Below are 19,168 nucleotides of genomic sequence, written 5' to 3'. Positions count from 1 at the left end.
AATATTCTTCATGTACCACAAGCTTCAGCAAATCCGTTGTTTGTTCACAAGTTTACCTCAGATAATCAATGCTCCATCACTTTTGATCCTCTTGGTTTTACTGTGAAGGATCTCTTCTCTGGGAAGATTACTTTACAAGGCCCTCACAGTAATGGTTTATATCCTATCAACTTCACTGCCAAAGCCAAATCTAAAGCTTCACCAGATACATGACATCATGCTTACTCTAGTTCTTCATCACCTTCAGCAGCAATATGGCATAGAAGACTTGGCCATCCTTCTTTTACTAGTATGCAACATGTTAGTAGAGTTCTTTCCTTATCCAACATAGTCAAAACACCTGTTTTTTTGTCATGAATGTCAACTTGGTAGAAGTCATAGACTACCATTTTCTGCTTCTTCTCATTGTAGTACTACCATTTTGAAATCTTTTGGTTGTCTCTGTCACCCATGGCTCAAAACTTACAATGCTCACAAATTGGAGCCAAGAAGCTTGAAGTGCATATTTCTTGGATATAGCCTCAATCATAAAGGAGACAGGTGCCTTCATCCATCTTCTGGCAGAGTGTATATTCCAGAAATGTAATGTTTGATGAAACTTCTTATCCTTTGAGAAGAACTCCACTAGTTTCTACAGTTGCACCAGCTTCTACTTCTGCTTCAGATATTTCAGCTGCTTCTACTTTGCCAAGTAATTATACAACTACACCTATATCTCCATGTGCACTGGATATTTCAAATGCTTAACCTAATTCACCTGTGTCAGATGCTTCACCAACTGTTTCAGTACCTATTTCTACTGCAGATACTTCTACTTCAGTTTCTTCTGATGTCCTTCAATCATCTCTATCATCTACAACTGCTATTCCTGAGGTATCTTCTACTCCTACTATTGTAATGAATCAACACAACATGGTTACTAGGGGTAAAATGGGTATTAGAAAACCAAAAGTTTATTGTTCAAAATATGCTCTCTCTGCTTCATTTGTTTCTACTACACCTTCTCCCCTACCCACTTGTGTCTCTCAAGCTAAGAAGCATCTTAAATGGGGTCCTGCTCTTGTCACTGAATATACTTCCCTACAAACAGCAGGTACATGGTCCTTAGTTGACCTCGATCCATATCAGAATTTGGTAGGTTGTAAATGGGTTTTTAAAGTCAAACACAACCCTGATGGTAAAATATAAAGGCATAAAGAAGGCTTGTTGCCAAAGGATTTCATCAACAAGATGGACTTGATTATGATGAGACTTTCAGTCATGTGGTAAAGCCATCTACAATCAGAGTTCTTCTTTATTTGGATGTACAATTTAGATGGAAAATCATTCAACTTGATGTGAACAATGCTTTCCTTCATGGTGACTTACAAGAGGAAGTTTACATGACTCAACCACCAGGTTTTGTTGATCCCGAGCATCCCAATAAAGTTTGTAAACTTCACAAATCCCTCTATGGACTGAAGCAAGCTCCTAGAGCATGGTATGAGAAGTTAATGAATGTTCTTCTCTCCTACAACTTTGTGGCTTCTACTGCAGATACTTCTCTCTTTGTTCAGAAAATTGGGTCAAGAATTACCATGATTCTTGTTTATGTAGATGATATTCTCATTACAGGTAAATCATCTTCATATTGCTCTGAACTTATCTCACTTCTTCAAACTCACTTTCCTCTCAAAGACTTAGGGGATTTACATTATTTTTTGGGTTTAGAGTTTAAGAGAGATGCATCCAATATATTTATTTCTCATACCAAATATGCTTTGGACTTACTCAACAAACATGATATGCTGGGTGGCAAGCCATGTTCTTCACCAGTTTGTGTTGGTACCAAACTTTCTGCTACTAATGGAGTACCACTCTCTGATCCAACTCCTTATAGATCTTTAGTTGGAGCATTACAATATCTGACATGGACTAGGCCTGAAATCTGTTATGCTGTTAATCAAATGTATCAGTTCCTGCAGTCTCCTAAATCTGACCACTTGACAGCTTCTAAGAGAATTTTAAGCTATATCAAGTCTACTGTGGATTATGGAATTCTATTCGACAAAGGTATGCTAGCTGTTCATGGCTTTAGTGATGCAGATTGGGCTGGTTCCCCTGATACAAGGAGTACAGAAGGCTATTATATTTTCTTTGGTGCTAATAATATTTCTTGGTATATCAAGAGACAAGCTACTGTGGATAGATCCAGCACTGAAGCTGAATATAGATCACTAGCCAATTCTGCTGCCGAGGTTGCTTGGGTTTGTCAGCTACTCAAGGATCTTCATGTTTTTCTGCAACTTACTCCAACTTTACAATGTAATAATATCAGTGCTATTTTTCTGTCCTTCAACCTTGTGTTTCACAGTAGAATAAAACATTTAGCTGTGGATTTTCATTTTGTTATTAGAGAACTTGTTCACTCTAAGCACCTGCAGGTTCATTACATTTCCGCTCTAGAACAAGTTGCAAACATCTTCACTAAGGGTTTATCAAGGCCAAGATTTCAGTTTCTCAGGGACAAGTTGAAGGTTCATCATTCTGGTCACTTCAACTTGAGGGGGCTAATAGACAAGTTTCTGGTTAACTGTCAGGTGTTACAGCTGTACCTGTAACTGTCATGTATACATCATGTACCACTCTTCTTATTACACTTGTCTGTTTCTTATTGGTTCTCTAGTTGACTATTTGACTAGCCAGTCTGTCCTTGTCATCTGTGTATCTTAAATATTACACAACTTTTTCATTTATTCTGTAATGAAGATACAGACTTCTGTCTAAATCTTTCTAGGGTTTTTCTCTGTAATATTTTCTTTGAAATACAATCTTGTTATCAAGAACATAGTTCTATTAGTTGTGACTCTTCATGGAAGAGTTATTTAGGGAGGTTAAGAACAGGTCCCTACACTCACTGAGAACAATCTCAAAATTTCGGTAACCATCAAGCAGAGAGATATAAGGATTAATAAGAGTGTAGACAGACCTTGTAATAATTATTCTTACTTCATTTTGTTCTACTGATCATGGAAACGAGCGTGATTCTTACAACCAGAGGTATGTGATCCATCTTGTTTCCACATAAAGAATTCGAGTATAAGCAGCTCTAGTCCTTGTTTGATTTGATAATACAAATCATGATTTAGGATCATATTTATATTATAGTAGCATCTGGATAAATCAGAATCATAACCAAATCATATTTTGTAATCACGACAATTATGGGAAAGCCGTTTTGATGCGGATGTATACATGTTTTTGGATGATTTGAACTGTTAATAGGGTCCCACAACATGCTTAGTATATCTTTAATTTAAGATTGTGCTTAATCTGGATTGCATGAATCTACTGGGATAATCGTGTTTTTAAAAATTGCAAATTGCAATTTCCTTAATTATCTCATAATTTTGAGATTTTGTACAACCTAGTTATTGCTTCCTTAAAAATCTCTTGAAATGGGTTCTAATACATGTGTGTGCGCGTGATTAGTGTGTTTAGGTTAATAAGTAATTTAATCGTATGGTATCTGGCGGACACTTGTTTTGTGACTTTAAGAGTACTGCATTTGTTGTTTCCTTATTACACCTGGGTAATTAAGATTGTGCATGAAACTACTTAGAATATAGAATGCAGATAGTAGGGTAATTAAAATATTTTGTGCATGAAGATATCTCGTTTTACTTTCCATGACTATCTCCTACTTTTATTACTCTCATGAATAAATTTTAGTCCTTAATTATCTCTGGAAAATTAAGATTATGCACGGAAAAAGGATTTGGAAACGTTAAATATTATTGGATTGACGTTTTGAAAATTTATACTAATCCCATAATTACGGCTTCCATAAATATTTCTTGCTTATATTACTTTCGTGAATATGATCTAGTAACTATTTATAGATTGTGTTGCATGCGAAATTTATATGTAATATAATTGTGAGTTTTGTCTTTATAAGAACAACATCTTATATTATGAAAACTCTTTTGCAAACAACCATATATTGAGTAGATTTGGCTCCATAGAGAAGTCTGTAGGTGTTGTTTGGGATATGATATTAAATGAAATATTAGATTGAAAGTTTCTTAATGCCCATAGGTAAAAAATGTTTTTAATTTGATATTTTAAATTTATTAGTCATATCATACGGAATTATACATACATGTATGTCATTTGTATTTATGATATTATGTGTTGTTGTGACTTTTACCCACAGGAGGGTTAAAATAACTTGAAGTTTTAACTAAAATAGTAGACATTGGTTGATTCTAGTTTTTATTGTGTTTGCTTCGATAATTGATTGTGAACATGCTTGTTTATTATCATTTGTAGTTATGCAATCTGCTTTTGAATTTCTATCTTTTCGTATCCCAACATTGAATGGTGACGACTATAAGGAATATAAAGAGAAAATTCTCTTTGTTTTGTCATCAATAAGGTATAATGGGACTTCCAGTGTGCAAAATTACAATATATCATTGTATGTATTGAATCTAATATGGTCGATTTACATCACAATACTTGGTGGATTGATTCTGGTTCTACAATCCACATTCCCAATATTATGCAAGGCTTCCTTAGCCAAAGAAAACCAATAAACAACGAACATTGCATCTATATATTCTGGGAACATGATACCTTCAACTTTTGAAGTTGTTGGAACCTTTAGACTTGTTCTTAACTTTGGATTTAGAAAGAACTTTTTACATTCCTTCGTCTTCTAGATATTTTATTTCTGTTTCAAGACATAAGAAAGTTATTGGCATACAACATAGTATTGTGAATAAAGAATCATCTATGTTATGTCATAGAAGATTGGGACATATATCCGTTACAAGGTTAAAGAGGTTAGTGAAATAGGGTGCTTTGTGAACTCTTGATTTCTCTGACTTCGGTACCTGTGTAGACTGTATAAAGGTAAAACAAACTAACAAGACAAAGAAAGGTGCTAGGAGAAGTTCAAACATTTTGGAAATCATTCATACTGATATATGTGGACCAATTACACCTCCATGTTTGAATGGTCAAAAGTGGTTCATCACTTTTATTGATGATCATACAAGATTTGTGTATCTTTATCTTCTTAATGATAAAAATGAAGCAAAATGCTTTTAAATCATTTAAAAGCAGAAGTGGGGAGACAATTGCAAGATCAGATAGAGGTGGTGAATATTCTGGAAGATATACAGAATGAAAATAATTGGGGCTAAAAATACAAGATTTATAGAGGATGGCAATATCAGTGGGAGTCTTTTTTAGAATTATCCGCTTCGCAAGACATTCCGAAAAATGTCATAGAAGAAGAAGTAGTGATTCAAGACTTGTCACTTAATGAAGAGCCAATTATAATGGAACCTGAAATACAACATATTCAAAATGAAAATGTTAAGATTCCATTAAGGAGATCCTCAAGATCAAGAAAATCTACAATTTCCTTAGACTATAAAGTATATCTTCAAGAATGTGACTATGAAATCGGGGTTGAGGATGATCCAGTGACGTTTTCATAATCTGTTAATAATGCGAAATCCAAAATTTGGTTAAAATCCATGAAAAAAAGATGGATTCCATGGCTAACAGTCAAGTTTGGGACCTTGTAGAATTACCCAAAGGAGTTAAACCTATTGGTTGTAAATGGATCTTTAAGATCAAAAGAGACTCTAAAGGTAATGTTGACAGATACAAGGCTAGACTTGTAGCTAAGGGATTTACTCAAAAGGAGGGTATTGATTACCATGAGACTTTCACTCCAGTTTCAAAGAAAGACTCATTTAGAATAATCATGGCATTAGTAGCTCATTTCAACTTAGAGTTACACCAAATGGATGTGAAAAATGCATTCCTCAATGGAAGTCTAAATGAGGAAGTGTACATGGTGCAACCTCAAGGTTTCTCTTCAAGTCAAGGTGATCATATAGTTTGCAAACTAAGGAAATCTATATATGAGCTTAAACAGGCAACCTGCGATTGGTATATGAAATTCCATAATGTGATATCTTCATCTGGTTTCTTGAAAGATGTTATGGATAAATGTATATATCTTAAGGTTAGTGGGAGCGAACTAATCGTTTTTATCCTATATGTAGATGATTTTTGTTAGCTAGTACAGATCTGGGACTGTTACATAAAGTTAAAACAGATTGTTTCACAAAAACTTTGAAATAAAGGATATGAGTGAAGCCTCTTAAGTTATTTGCATTGAGATTCATAGAGATAGGTCCCAAGGTGATAGACACATTTTTATGTCCGATTTGTCTCGATTCTATATATTGTTAGGGCTTATTTTTGTACTTATTATGGTGTTTTATTTATTTGTAGGTATTTTTGACCAATAAACATTTTTAGAAAAAATTGGCTCGAAAAGTTGTCGGAAAGCACCCGGAGGACACTTGCTATTCGGAACCCTGGTTTGGATAAGGGGCACCCCCAGGTCACCCCTTAAGGCAGCTGCTAAAGGCACCCCTACTCTGGATAGGGGGCGCCCCTTTATCTTCACGATTTGAATTCTCAAATTTGGCGGGAAACTGTTGCAAGTGAAGAACATATTTGGGTTTAGATTTTGGACGTGATTTTAAGAGATTCAATCACTAAACTCGATTGGGTTGGACCTGTTTATCTTAAACAGGGATGGTATGATTGCTTGGATCGATTGAATTGGGCTAGGTATCGATCAGAAACAAAACAGGGGAGAAAACTATTTACGGAAACATGGAAAGATTTGGTCGATATTTTGTTGGATTTTCTCAACTGTTGGATTTGGTACTAGTTGTAACAACACAACAAGATTTCTACGCGTGCTAGAGTTGAGATAAAATAGGAGTTGTCGACAAGTCAGGAAAGATATTCTCGACATTTTTTTGATTTATCTTTGGCAGTTACGTGCAATAGGAGAAGGTATAATCTTCATGGATTCGTATCTTCCAGATTTGGGAAGTTCATAACCATCAAAAGATGCGTTAACCGAGGTGGCAGAGTTATTACCGTTACTTGGCAGAAAAAAAGAAGAAGATAACTCCGTAACTTTTGGTGAAAGGCAGGGGAGATTTTATCGAGTATTTTTGGTCCTGTTTCCTATATATAGGTTGAGAAGGAGTCATAACAGGATAATCGAGAGTTGGTGGAAGTTTAGAGAAGAACGGAGAACGAAATCAAGAGTTGCAGGAAATCGTTTCTGCTGGTGCACAAGGAAGAACACGAAGAACAAAAGGCCATTGAAGACATTCGTTTCTGGAGTAATCAGCGACAAAGCAACATATTTACAACAGTTTTCTGTAACAGTTCCATTGTAACAGCTGTTTTGTAACTCCGATACACTGTTGCAAACAGTTTGTGTTATTACTTTTCACTCTTTTAATCATATTTTGAGCAAAAAACACATATTTTGAGACCATGATTATTATGAGGAGCTAAACCTCATTGCTGAGGCGATAGAGGAATCTATTTTTTCCAACAAAAAGTGGTATATTCTATTTTATCTTTTTATTTGCAATAATTATATGATTATTTTCCTTGAACTATTATTAAATATGATTTTTATTTGAGTGATTGTGATCTATTTTGATGGAGTATGCTTAGTTTTAAGACTTTTGATGCTTCATACTTGGTATTTACAATTACTACTTTTGAAAATCTACTTGTTGCAATATTTTAGAATCAAATTAAACGAGAAAATTGCATAAATATAAGTATTGATTTAATCACTTTGAACATGGAAAATAGTGGAATCTTAGCCTCAGTATTTCTTTTAATATTGATATCATCTTTGTTTGAGTTTGCTATAATTTTTATTGTGTTTTCTATTTTAGTTTTGAATTTAAGTCTAAAAAAATCCTTCACAAGTCTGAGAAACGACACTCTTTTTACCACTATCTACAAATCACATCAATTTTTGGAGCCGCCGACGCGGACTTGTTTTTAGGGTTTTAGATTTATTTTATTTATTATTATTTTTTTCTTTTTTTAATGTTTTTGAGTATTTATCTTGTGTCTACAGGTTCTGGATCATAAAGAAAATTGAGCCAAAGAGTTTGGTGATTTCATAAAGACTTGGAGCTAAAGATTAAAGCAAAAAGAACAGAAAAGAAGACAATTTTATTTTAGACAATTTTAGTTTATGGTTTGTTTATTTTCTTTTAGAAAAAAAAAAACTGTATTAGGGTTTATTATTTTTGTAATTTTTCTTTTCTTTTTGGACTTTTGGACTTTGTGACATTATTTTTTTAATTACCCTACGGAAGGGTACTTTAAATATAAACTGTTTGCAGAGAAGGAGGACAATTACGATATTGTCTCTGCACCTTGGGTTCGTACACTTGACATCGGAGTCAGTGGCCCGAGTCGACTACAACCGATTCATCCCCCGTCTGGAACGGGAGGTAAAATTCTAAACACTCGCGAATCCCCTGTCAGCGAGTTACTAGACTCCTTCGTATGCATATATGTTGAGGACTGAATACGGACATTTATTTTTCTAGTAAAGGGCAAGGCCTGGCCATACAAGATAAGGGTTCGGATTTCATCACCGTTCTCTTCTTGCCCGCTTTAGGAACACGTAACCTACGCGAACCTAACCCTAAAATTTTGACTAGAACGAGACCGATAGGGTAACGAGCTTAACAGGAAAGTCGTTCGAAAAATATTGGTTACTCTTTTAAACATACTTCGAAGTTCTTGGCGGTTTCTGTAAGTTGAATGCGTGATTTCGCCGCCTTGTAATACCGGTGAGGCCTTGGGTATCAAAGATCCACCGAGCTTCCCTCGCCTCTATTCAACTTACTTTAACTCGGATTGATTCCAGAGGGGTTTTCTTAAATTGTAACGAATTCCCTTTCGAAGGATTAGAAGCTGGTCTAGAAACAATCTAAGTGGAGCCATCATGCTTTTTGTTTGCTAGAAATCAATAGGTTTGATTTGGTTGAGTCGGCCTTGATCTGTGTTTGCTTACCCTTCCAATTTAGAAAATTCTATTGTATGCCTGAACGTAAAAGAGACGCACTAGGTAGATTTGTTAAAGAGAAACCTAGTAGTTCGAAGCGTCTCGATTACCTTAATCTAGAGAGTCCGAATTTTGAAGAGTCTGTTTTCGAACGTCCTTTGACTGAGGAGAGAATCCATGTTGCTCCGATAGCGCCAGAAATGGCAACTTTGAAAGCTTTGTTGAATCCAACTAGGACTACTCGTCCTTCGTGTATTAAGTTAGATGAAACGAAGGCACCCTATGAACTGAAACCTGGGACCTTACAGATGCTCCCAATCTTTTTAGAGAAAGAAAATGAAAACCCTTATTACCATGTTAGGGATTTTGAGGAAATTTGTAATACTCTAAGAATCAGAGGCTTAGATGATGATGCTTTGAAACTTAGGTTATTCCCATTTTCCCTGAAAGATAAGGCCAAGTCGTGGCTATATAGTTTGGACTCCGAGTCAATTGAGACATATGAACAACTTACATCTGCCTTTTTCAATAAGTTTTTCCCTAGGCACAAAACATTGTCTATTAGGACGCAAATATGCACATTTTCACAACAAGAGGGAGAATCTTTATATAGGTATTTGGAAAGGTTCAATGATTTATTATCCCAGTGTCCTCATCATGGTTTATAAAAAGGTTAGGCTAGTTCAGATCCTTTATGAGGGTTTAAATTATTTCACAACGACCATGGTTGAGTCTCTATGCACTGGTGGATTTGAAAACCAAACTGTTGATGCGGCGATGAGATTTTTTAATGAAATCGCTGAAAAAACCCAGCAATGGAAAATAGTAGGGCACCCCAGAAAACAATTCTTTTAAGTAGAGGAAACGTTAATAGGGTAGAAGGAGGCTGTGAATCAGATGCCAAAATTGTTGCTATAGCAAAAAGGTTAGAAGCTTTAGAAATGGGCCAGACTAGTGGTAGAGAGGAGCCTTTTTGGGAAGGCCAGAATATTGAAGAGCAAGCCAATGCTCTTTATAATAACACTAGATTTGATAACCGTCAAAAGATTGACCCATATTCAGAAACCTATAATCCTGGTTGGAGAAACCATCCGAACCTTTCGTGGTCTAAGGGCTAAAGTCAAGGTCAGTTTAGTAATTCTAATGCTCGCCCAGGTTTTGGCTATACTATGAATCCTTCAGGACTAGCTCAGTTTCAGAATCAGTCAGATAAGAAAATCTTAAGTTTAGAGGAATCTCTCGCCTTGTTAACTCAGCAAACTGCAAAATTTCAGTTATCCGTAGAACAAAGTCTACAAGCTAGTAACAGGATAGGACAAGAAAATAGTCAGGCTATTTCCGAGTTAAAAACCCAGGTTGGTATGATAAGTGATTCTTTGAGAGAAAAAGGTAAGTTTCCTATTCAAACACAACCCAACCCTAGAGGAGTTCATGAATTAGGTGCAAAACCATCGAATCAATTGAATGCTGTTAGAACCCTTAGGAGTGGTAGAGTTGTAGACAATAAGGTAACCATGCCCGATAGTGAACATACCGTAGTTCACCCCTCAAAATCTCACCTCTCAGGACCAGTAGCTGAGGAGACTGATAAAGTTTCTGATGATGTGAATTCGGTCCCTGAAAGGTCTGATTTTATGCCTAGAGCCCCATTTCCTCAGCTATTAGTACCAACAAAGAAGGAATCAAACTTTAATGACATAGTGGAGGTTTTTAAGCAACTTACCATAAACCTTCTTTTATTAGATTCAATTAGGAAAATTCCTGCTTATGCCAAGTTCCTTAAGGATATGTGTACGCGAAAGCGAAAACTTAGCGTCCATAAGAAAGCCTTTTTAGCTAGTCACGTAAGTTTAATCATTCAGAACACCACAACTCCAAAGTACAAAGACCCAGGTTCTCCTACCATTGCTTGCACAATAGGTAACTTCCGGGTAGAAAAAGATTTACTTGACTTAGGAGCCAGTGTGAACTTACTGCCATTCCATGTATACTTACAGCTAGTACTTGGTGAAATGAAACCTACTCAGATGACACTGCAGTTAGCTGATAGGTCTGTTAAAATCCCTCGAGGTGTTATCGAGGATGTTCTTATTGAGGTCGACAAGTTTATTTATCCAGTGGATTTCGTGGTCCTGGATACCCAACCTGTCCCTGACCTAGAGAACCAGATACCTGTGATTTTAGGTCGCCCATTTTAGCTACTTCTAGTGCGATCATTAACTGTCGAAATGGTGTGATGAGTTTATCTTTTGGTAATATGACTATGGAGATGAACATTTTTAATGTCAGTAAGAAACCTCATGAGCTAGATGACACATGTTTTGAAGAGGTGAACATGATAGAAGCCTTAGTTCAGGAGTCATTACCAAACATTTTGTCTGAAGACCCATTAGAAAGTTGTCTATCCCATTTTGGTTTAGATTTTGTCGACGATAGAACTATTGAACAGGTGAATGCTCTATTAGATTCTACCCCCGTGTTAGACACTGATAGATGGAAAGCTGGGTTCGAACCATTACCAATTTCTAAAACTACCCTAATTCTTTCTTTAGAAAAGCCCTCGAAGTTGGACCTTAAACCACTACCCGATACTCTAAAGTATGTGTTTTTAGGCCCATCTGAGACTTTACCTGTGATTGTAGCTTCCGATTTGGATAGTGATCAGGAAAGTAGGCTAGTAAATGTACTTCACGACAATAAGGAAGCTTTAGGGTGGACTATAACAAACATTAAGGGTATAAGTCCTACTTTGTGTATGCATCAGATTCATTTAGAGGAAGACTCCAAACCTTCTAGGGAGATGCAACGTCGACTGAACCCTAACATGAAAGAGGTAGTTCGAAAAGAGGTGCTTAAGTTGTTAGATGCGGGTATTATTTAACCAATTTCAGACAGTAAGTGGGTCAGCCCTGTTCAGGTTGTCCCCAAGAAATCATGTATTAATGTAGTCCAGAATGATAATAATGAATTAATCCCAACTCGAGTGACCACGGGATGACGTGTGTGTATTTACTATAGTAAATTGAACAATGTCACAAGGAAGGATCACTTTCCTCTTCCTTTTATCGACCAAATGCTAGAGCGATTAGCTGTACATAGTCACCATTCCTTATTAGATGGCTACTCCGGTTATAATCAGATCATTATTGCCCCAGAAGACCAAGAGAAAACCGCTCTTACTTGTCCCTTTGGTACCTTTGCGTATAGACGCATGCCTTTCGGGCTATGTGATGCCCCTGCAACTTTTCAGCGTTGTATGATGAGCATATTTTCTGATATGGTAGAACGGTTCTTAGAGGTCTTTATGGATGATTTTTCAGTTTTTGGTTCATCTTTCGATGAGTGCTTGCATCATTTGACATTAGTGTTGACTAGGTGTAAGGAAAAAATTTAGTGCTTAATTGGGAAAAATGCCATTTCATGGTTAAATCAGGAATTGTGTTAGGGCACATCGTCTCTTCAAAGGGTATAAAGGTAGACAAAGCCAAAGTTGACCTTATTAAGACTTTACAGGTCCCAAAAATCGTAAAAGATATTAGGTCATTCCTAGGGAATGCAGGTTTTTACCGTCGATTCATTAAGGATTTTAGCTTGAGATCTAGACCTCTTTGCAATTTTCTTGCTAAAGATGTTAAGTTTGTCTTTGATGATGCTTGTTTAGAGGCTTTTGAGAAGCTTAAGACTTTACTCACTACCGCTCCCATAGTCCAGGCACCTAACTGGAACCTACCCTTTGAGATTATGTGTGACTCTTCAGATTATGCTATAGGCGTCGTTTTAGGACAACGAGAAAACAAATTACTTCATGTGATTTATCATGCTAGCAAAACTCTGAATGATGCCCAAATGAACTACACAACTACCAAGAAGGAACTTTTTGCCATCGTGTTTTCCTTGGATAAGTTTAGGTCATACCTATTAGGTTCTGAGATCATAATCTATACAGATCATGCTGTTTTGAAATACCTTTTATCTAAGAAGGATACCAAACTTATATTGATTAGATGGATCCTATTGTTACATGAATTTTCCCCAGACATTAGAGACAAAAAGGGTGCAGAAAATATAGTAGCAGACCACTTGTCTAGGCTAGTTGTTAGTTCCCCTAGTGATTCCCTTCCTATAAGGGATAACTTTCCTGATGAACAATTGTTCTCTGTTTCCCAATCACCTTGGTATGAAAATATAGTGAATTATCTTGTTACTGGTCGAACCCCTCAACATTGGGGTAAACAAGATCGTTCTAGGTTTTTAGCGGAGGTTAAGCATTTCTTTTGGGATGATCCTTATTTGTTTAAGTATTGTCCAGACCAGATCATTAGGCGATGTGTACCTGAGAGTGACCAGTCCAGTATTCTCTCATTTTGTCATGAACATGCATGTGGGGGTCATTTTACTGCTAAGAAGACTGTTGCTAAGATTTTGCAGTGTGGATTTTACTGGCCTTCGTTGTTTAAAGATTCCCATAGTCATTGTGTTTCTTGTGAGCGTTTCCAGAAGTTAGGAACCATTTCCCGTAGAAATATGATGCCTTTGAACCCTATTTTAGTGATTGAGGTCTTTGATGTGTGGGGCATTGATTTTATGGGTCCATTTCCTATTTCGTTTGGTTATCTTTACATACTTGTCACTGTAGACTATGTATCTAAGTGGGTTGAGGCGGTTCCGTGTAAAACGAATGACCACAGGGTCGTAGTCCAGTTTTTGAAAGAGAATATACTTACACGTTTTGGTACACCGCGAGCTATAATTAGTGATGGAGGTTCACACTTTTGTAATAGACCGTTTTCACTTTTAATGAAACAATATGGTATTACCCACAAAGTAGCTATCCCATATCACCCACAGACTAGTGGTCAGGTAGAGGTCTCCAATAGGGAAATTAAGCGTATTCTAGAGAAAACAGTTAATCCAAACAGGAAAGACTGGTCGTCGAGGTTACTGATGCCTTATGGGCTTACCGTACTGCGTTTAAGACACCCATTGGAATGTCACCTTATCGTTTAGTGTTTGGCAAGGCATGTCACCTGCCTGTTGAGTTAGAGCATCGAGCCTATTGGGCTATTAAGAACTTAAACTTTTCACTTGAAAAGGCAGGAGCTCAAAGAAATATCCAGCTCAATGAGTTGGACGAGATTCGTAGAGATGCATACGATAGTTCTAAGGAGTATAAGAACAAAATGAAACTTGTGCATGATAGGAATATTTTACGAAAGTCATTTTCTCCAGGTCAAAAAGTTCTTCTGTATGACACTCGTTTGCATCTATTCCCCGGGAAGTTGCGCTCTCGGTGGACCGGTCTGTTTTTCCTCATGGCGCTGTTGAGATTGAGACACCAGATGGTAGTATTTCTTTGAAGGTTAACGGTCAGCGATTGAAGCCTTTTTTAGAGCCTTTTCCTACAAGTGATGTTGAGGAGGTCCCTCTGAAGGACCATGTTTACCTTGATTGATCATCGAGGCGATTTTGTATGTTGTATAATATTTTTGTAGGTTTTTCGTTACACTTCACCCAGGTACTATCTTTCCGACTTCTCTCTTTACTATTTCCTCAAGTTACTTATATTTTTGGTACTGTTCTTTAATTAGAAACATTGAGGACAATGTTAGATTTAAGTTTGGGGTGGGAACTTTTTGTTACCTTTTCGTTGCAATAAATAAACTCCAGAGCCTAGAATTTATCCCTATTAAGGATGGCACTAACCAATCTAAGTGGATGGAAGCATTTTGGTTGTAGGAGTTGAGGAACCAATCTGAATAGATGGCAACATCTAAAGAGTCTATTCATAAAAGCACAGAGCTCAGGTGTTAGAAATAACATGATAGTTTCACCATATCTCGTTGAGTCCTTTTCACTTCTGTTTTTATTTTGTTTTGTTTTTAAACTATGCTTCTCTAAGTGATTAGGTGGGGCTCACGATTCAAGTTGTTACCAATGCTAGGGTGAATTAGAGTGATTGAGACATAAAACAAAACAAAAAAAAACAGAAAAAAGTAATTGAGACCAAACCATCAGACCAACTGGAATAAATTCAATAAATTCGACCACTGGAACCCTTGTATATGCCAGTTGTGTTGACCTAGAGTTAGGATTATCGACCATTGGTACTCTTGTATATGCCAGTGTGTTGATATTAGTCAGACTAGTATCTCAGTCCATTAGGATAGGTTCATTTTGGCGGAGGCCTTCAGACAGATATGAGAAACACCGTTCACCTAGTAAACATCAAAACCATCTATGTTTTTCTCTATATCCATCTCTTGATTTATCCATGTGATTAGTTTCGACTCCGGATATTGATGTCCATAGTGCAACTATCTGAGTAGAGCTCTGTCACTTATATATGAATTTTAGTATGCTTGAGTGCAAACTCGTGTACAACAATTGTAATTTCGCATCAGGGTACTTCCTCCTGTAGTCAATAAGTATGCCAACCAAGGAGATTCTTTAGTTCCTTCCAAGGTTCTGTGTAGATAGCTAGGGTCTGGAGTATAAAGGTTTTGTGGGTATAGTGAGTTAGGATTTTATTTTTACTCGAGGACTAGCAAATAATAGGTTTGGGGGTATTTGATAGACATATTTTTATGTCCGATTTGTCTCGATTCTATATATTGTTAAGGCTTATTTTTGTACTTATTATGGTGTTTTATTTATTTGTAGGTATTTTTGTCCAATAAACATTTTTGGAAAAAATTGGCTCAAAAAGTTGTCGGAAAGCACCCGGAGGACACTTGCTATTCGGACCCCCGGTTTGGATAAGGGACACCCCCAGGTCACCCCTTAAGGCAGCTGCTAAAGGCACCCCTACTCTGGATAGGGGGCGCCCCTTTATCTTCACGATTTGAATTCTCAAATTTGGCGAGAAACTGTTGCAAGTGAAGAACAGATTTGGGTTTAGATTTTGGACGTGATTTTAAGAGATTCAATCACTAAACTCGATTGGGTTGGACCTGTTTATCTTAAACAGGGATGGTATGATTGCTTGGATCGATTAAATTGGGCTAGGTATCGATCAGAAACAAAACAGGGGAGAAAACTATTTAAGGAAACATGGAAAGATTTGGTCGATGTTTTGTTGGATTTTCTCAACTGTTGGATTTGGTACTAGTTGAAACAACACAACAGGATTTCTACGCGTACTAGAATTGAGAGAAAATAGGAGTTATCGACAAGTCAGGAAAGATATTCTCGGCATTGTTTTGATTTATCTTTGGCAGTTACGTGCAATGGGAGAAGGTATAATCTTCATGGATTCGTATCTTCCAGATTTGGGAAGTTCATAACCATCAAAAGACGCGTTAACTGAGGTGGCAGAGTTATTATCGTTACTTGGCAGCAAAAAAAAAGAAGATACTCCGTAACTTTTGGTGAAATGCAGGGGAGATTTTATCGAGTATTTTTGGTCATGTTTCCTATATATAGGTTGAGAAGGAGTCATAACAGGATAATCGAGAGTTGGGGGAATTTTAGAGAAGAACAGAGAATGAAATCAAGAGTTGCAGGAAATCGTTTCTGCTGGTGCACAAGGAAGAACACGAAGAACAAAAGGCCATTGAAGACAGTCGTTTCTGGGGTCTTAAAATCAGCGACAAAGCAACAGTATTTACAACAGTTTTCTGTAACAGTTCCATTGTAACAGCTGTTTTGTAACTCCGATACACTGTTGCAAACAGTCTGTGTTATTACTTTTCACTCTTTTAATCATCTTTTGAGCAACAAACACATATTTTGAGACCATGATTAATATGAGGAGCTAAACCCCATTGCTGAGGTGATAGAGGAAGCTATTTTTCCAACAAAAAGTGGTATATTCTATTTTATCTTTTTATTTGCAATAATTATATGATTATTTGCCTTGAACTATTATTGAATATGATTTTTATTTGAGTGATTGTGATCTATTTTGATGGATTATGCTTAGTTTTAAGACTTTTGATGCTTCATACTTGGTATTTACAATTACTACTTTTGAAAATCTACTTGTTGCAATATTTTAGAATCAAATTAAACGAGAAAATTGCATAAATATAAGTATTGGTTTAATCACTTTGAACTTGGAAAATAGTGGAATCTTAGCCTCAGTGTTTCTTTTAATATTAATATCATCTTTGTTTGAGTTTTCTATAATTTTTATTGTGTTTTCTATTTTAGTTTTGAATTTAAGTCTAAAAAAATCCTTCACAAGTCTGAGAAACGACACTCTTTTTACCACTATCTACAAATCACATCACAAGGGACATTAGGACTGTCTCAAAAAGCCTTCATAAACAAAGTTATGGAATGGTTCCAAATGCAGAATTGTGCACCTAGTATATCACCTATTCAAAATGGAGATAAGTTAAATTTAGATCATTTTCCGAAGAATGATTCAGAAAGACAAATGATGGAAACCATTCCATATGCACCAGAGGTTGGAAGATTAATGTATAACAGGTATGTGCAATACTTGGCATTGCTTTCGCAGTTGGAATGTTAGGCAGATTTCAGAGTAACCTTGGTGAAGCCAGGGTATGTAGCATGTTACGAAGCAGCTTCACAAGCTATAAGGTTACAAAATTTTATCATTGGTCTAAGAACTTTGGATTCTATTCTTAACCGTTAATGTTGTACTGTGATAATTTTAGCTGCAGGTTTTCTACTCCAACATCAAGAAAAGTGGGAGTAAGAATTAGCTTATCGATATCAAGTAGCTTTTTGTCAGAAAATGTGTCAAGTTAAATCACGTGACTAAGGAGCACATTAACACATAATTTATGCTTGTAGATCCATTAACAAAAGGATTATATCCTCACTTTTATAGGGATCTTGTTAAGCATATGGGTCTGATCAACCTTTATGTGTATTATGTATTGTGTTTTTCGACACTTTCTGAATTATGTGACTTGCAGCATTTAGGAATACATTTTTTATATTTTCCATTCAAGTTGTATACATAAGGTCTTGGAAAAATTAGAAATGTCTCATTGGAGACAACACTTGGACCTGAATAAGTAATTGGTACTTACTCATAAAACCATTACAATGGACCTGTTTATGAAAATGATGTTATCGTGATACATGGAAGGGATTGTTCACTAATAGAGTTTTGACCGCCATGATTCGTACATTAATTTTATTACCATGTTCTATTTTATTGGGAACTATCACTGGCCATATAAAGAATATTCCAAATTCATTTACTTTTAAGATGAAGAGAAATGCATGTTATGAGACAAACTTGTGTCACATGGGCCAAGTGGGAGAATGTTGTAAAAACAATGATGTGACCCATGTGCCTTATCATCATATGGAATGGTTTCATTTAAACGACATGTTTCTACACCTAAGTTTGTGTCTTTTCCCATGAAAGTTTGTGTCTTTTGGAATTGGTTCTCATGTCTGTTGTGACTCTTTATGGAAGAGTTATTTAAGGAGGTCAAGAACAGGTCCCTACACTCACTGAGAACAATCTCAAAATTTATGTAACCATTAAACAGAGAGATATAAGGATTAGTAGGTGTGTAGACGGACCTTGTAATAATTATTCTTACTTCATCGTGTTCTACTGATCATGAATCTTGCATTCCTTTTTGGGATTTCTTTATTGGTTATTTCATTCATCAAGATCAAATCAGCGATGACCAGGTATGTGATCCATCTTATTTCCTCATAACGACACGAAATTCCAAAAGCTAAAATTTTCTTCACAACCAAGCTCCAAAATACATTCATCGAGTTAGTTATAGTACTTGGTGGATATTAGATCAATTATTTAGTTGCAAGAATTACTATAGAACAGATAGAAAGAGCTAGAAGTACATGATAAATTCTTTGATTAAGCCATCAAAAGTTTGGTTGCTGAAAAATCTGTCCTCGATATGAGTTTGGTCATCTGGTAATACAAATTAATGGGTAATAGTCAATTTCAGTAAATATTTCCTCTTATACACATCTCCGGTATGTTAGCTTTCCCCTTAAACAAATTAGCTTTCCCTATAACAAAAATCGAACTAATAACTTCTAAACATCCAGTTAAGTATTAGGCAGTGTGGCCAGCTGGAATGTCTCCCTAGTCTCCATGCAGAGTGGACGTAAGAGATGACTGTTGATGTAATGAAGCTCAACAAACAGCCCCCATTTTAGAACTACCAGTCCAATTTGTCGCCAGATCAGGAAAGATATGTTAGTTGAAGTTGAGGGACGGATTATATGTTTAGATTTAATCTTATGTTGTACTTGTATGTGACAGATGAGATTAGTTGTTTTCATCATGGA

The 19,168-nt window shown here is 36.2% G+C and overlaps 1 pseudogene; it reads right to left on the bottom strand.

The window, feature by feature from the left end:
- Positions 1–9,478: 9,478 nt before the first annotated feature.
- On the bottom strand, positions 9,479–9,578 carry LOC113325557 (annotated as a pseudogene).
- Positions 9,579–19,168: the final 9,590 nt, after the last annotated feature.

The sequence above is a fragment of the Papaver somniferum genome, chromosome 11 (assembly GCF_003573695.1).
Source record: "Papaver somniferum cultivar HN1 chromosome 11, ASM357369v1, whole genome shotgun sequence".
Taxonomy (NCBI): domain Eukaryota; kingdom Viridiplantae; phylum Streptophyta; class Magnoliopsida; order Ranunculales; family Papaveraceae; genus Papaver; species Papaver somniferum.
Note: the sequence above shows the minus strand (reverse complement) of the source record. Positions and strands in the feature narration are given on the sequence as shown.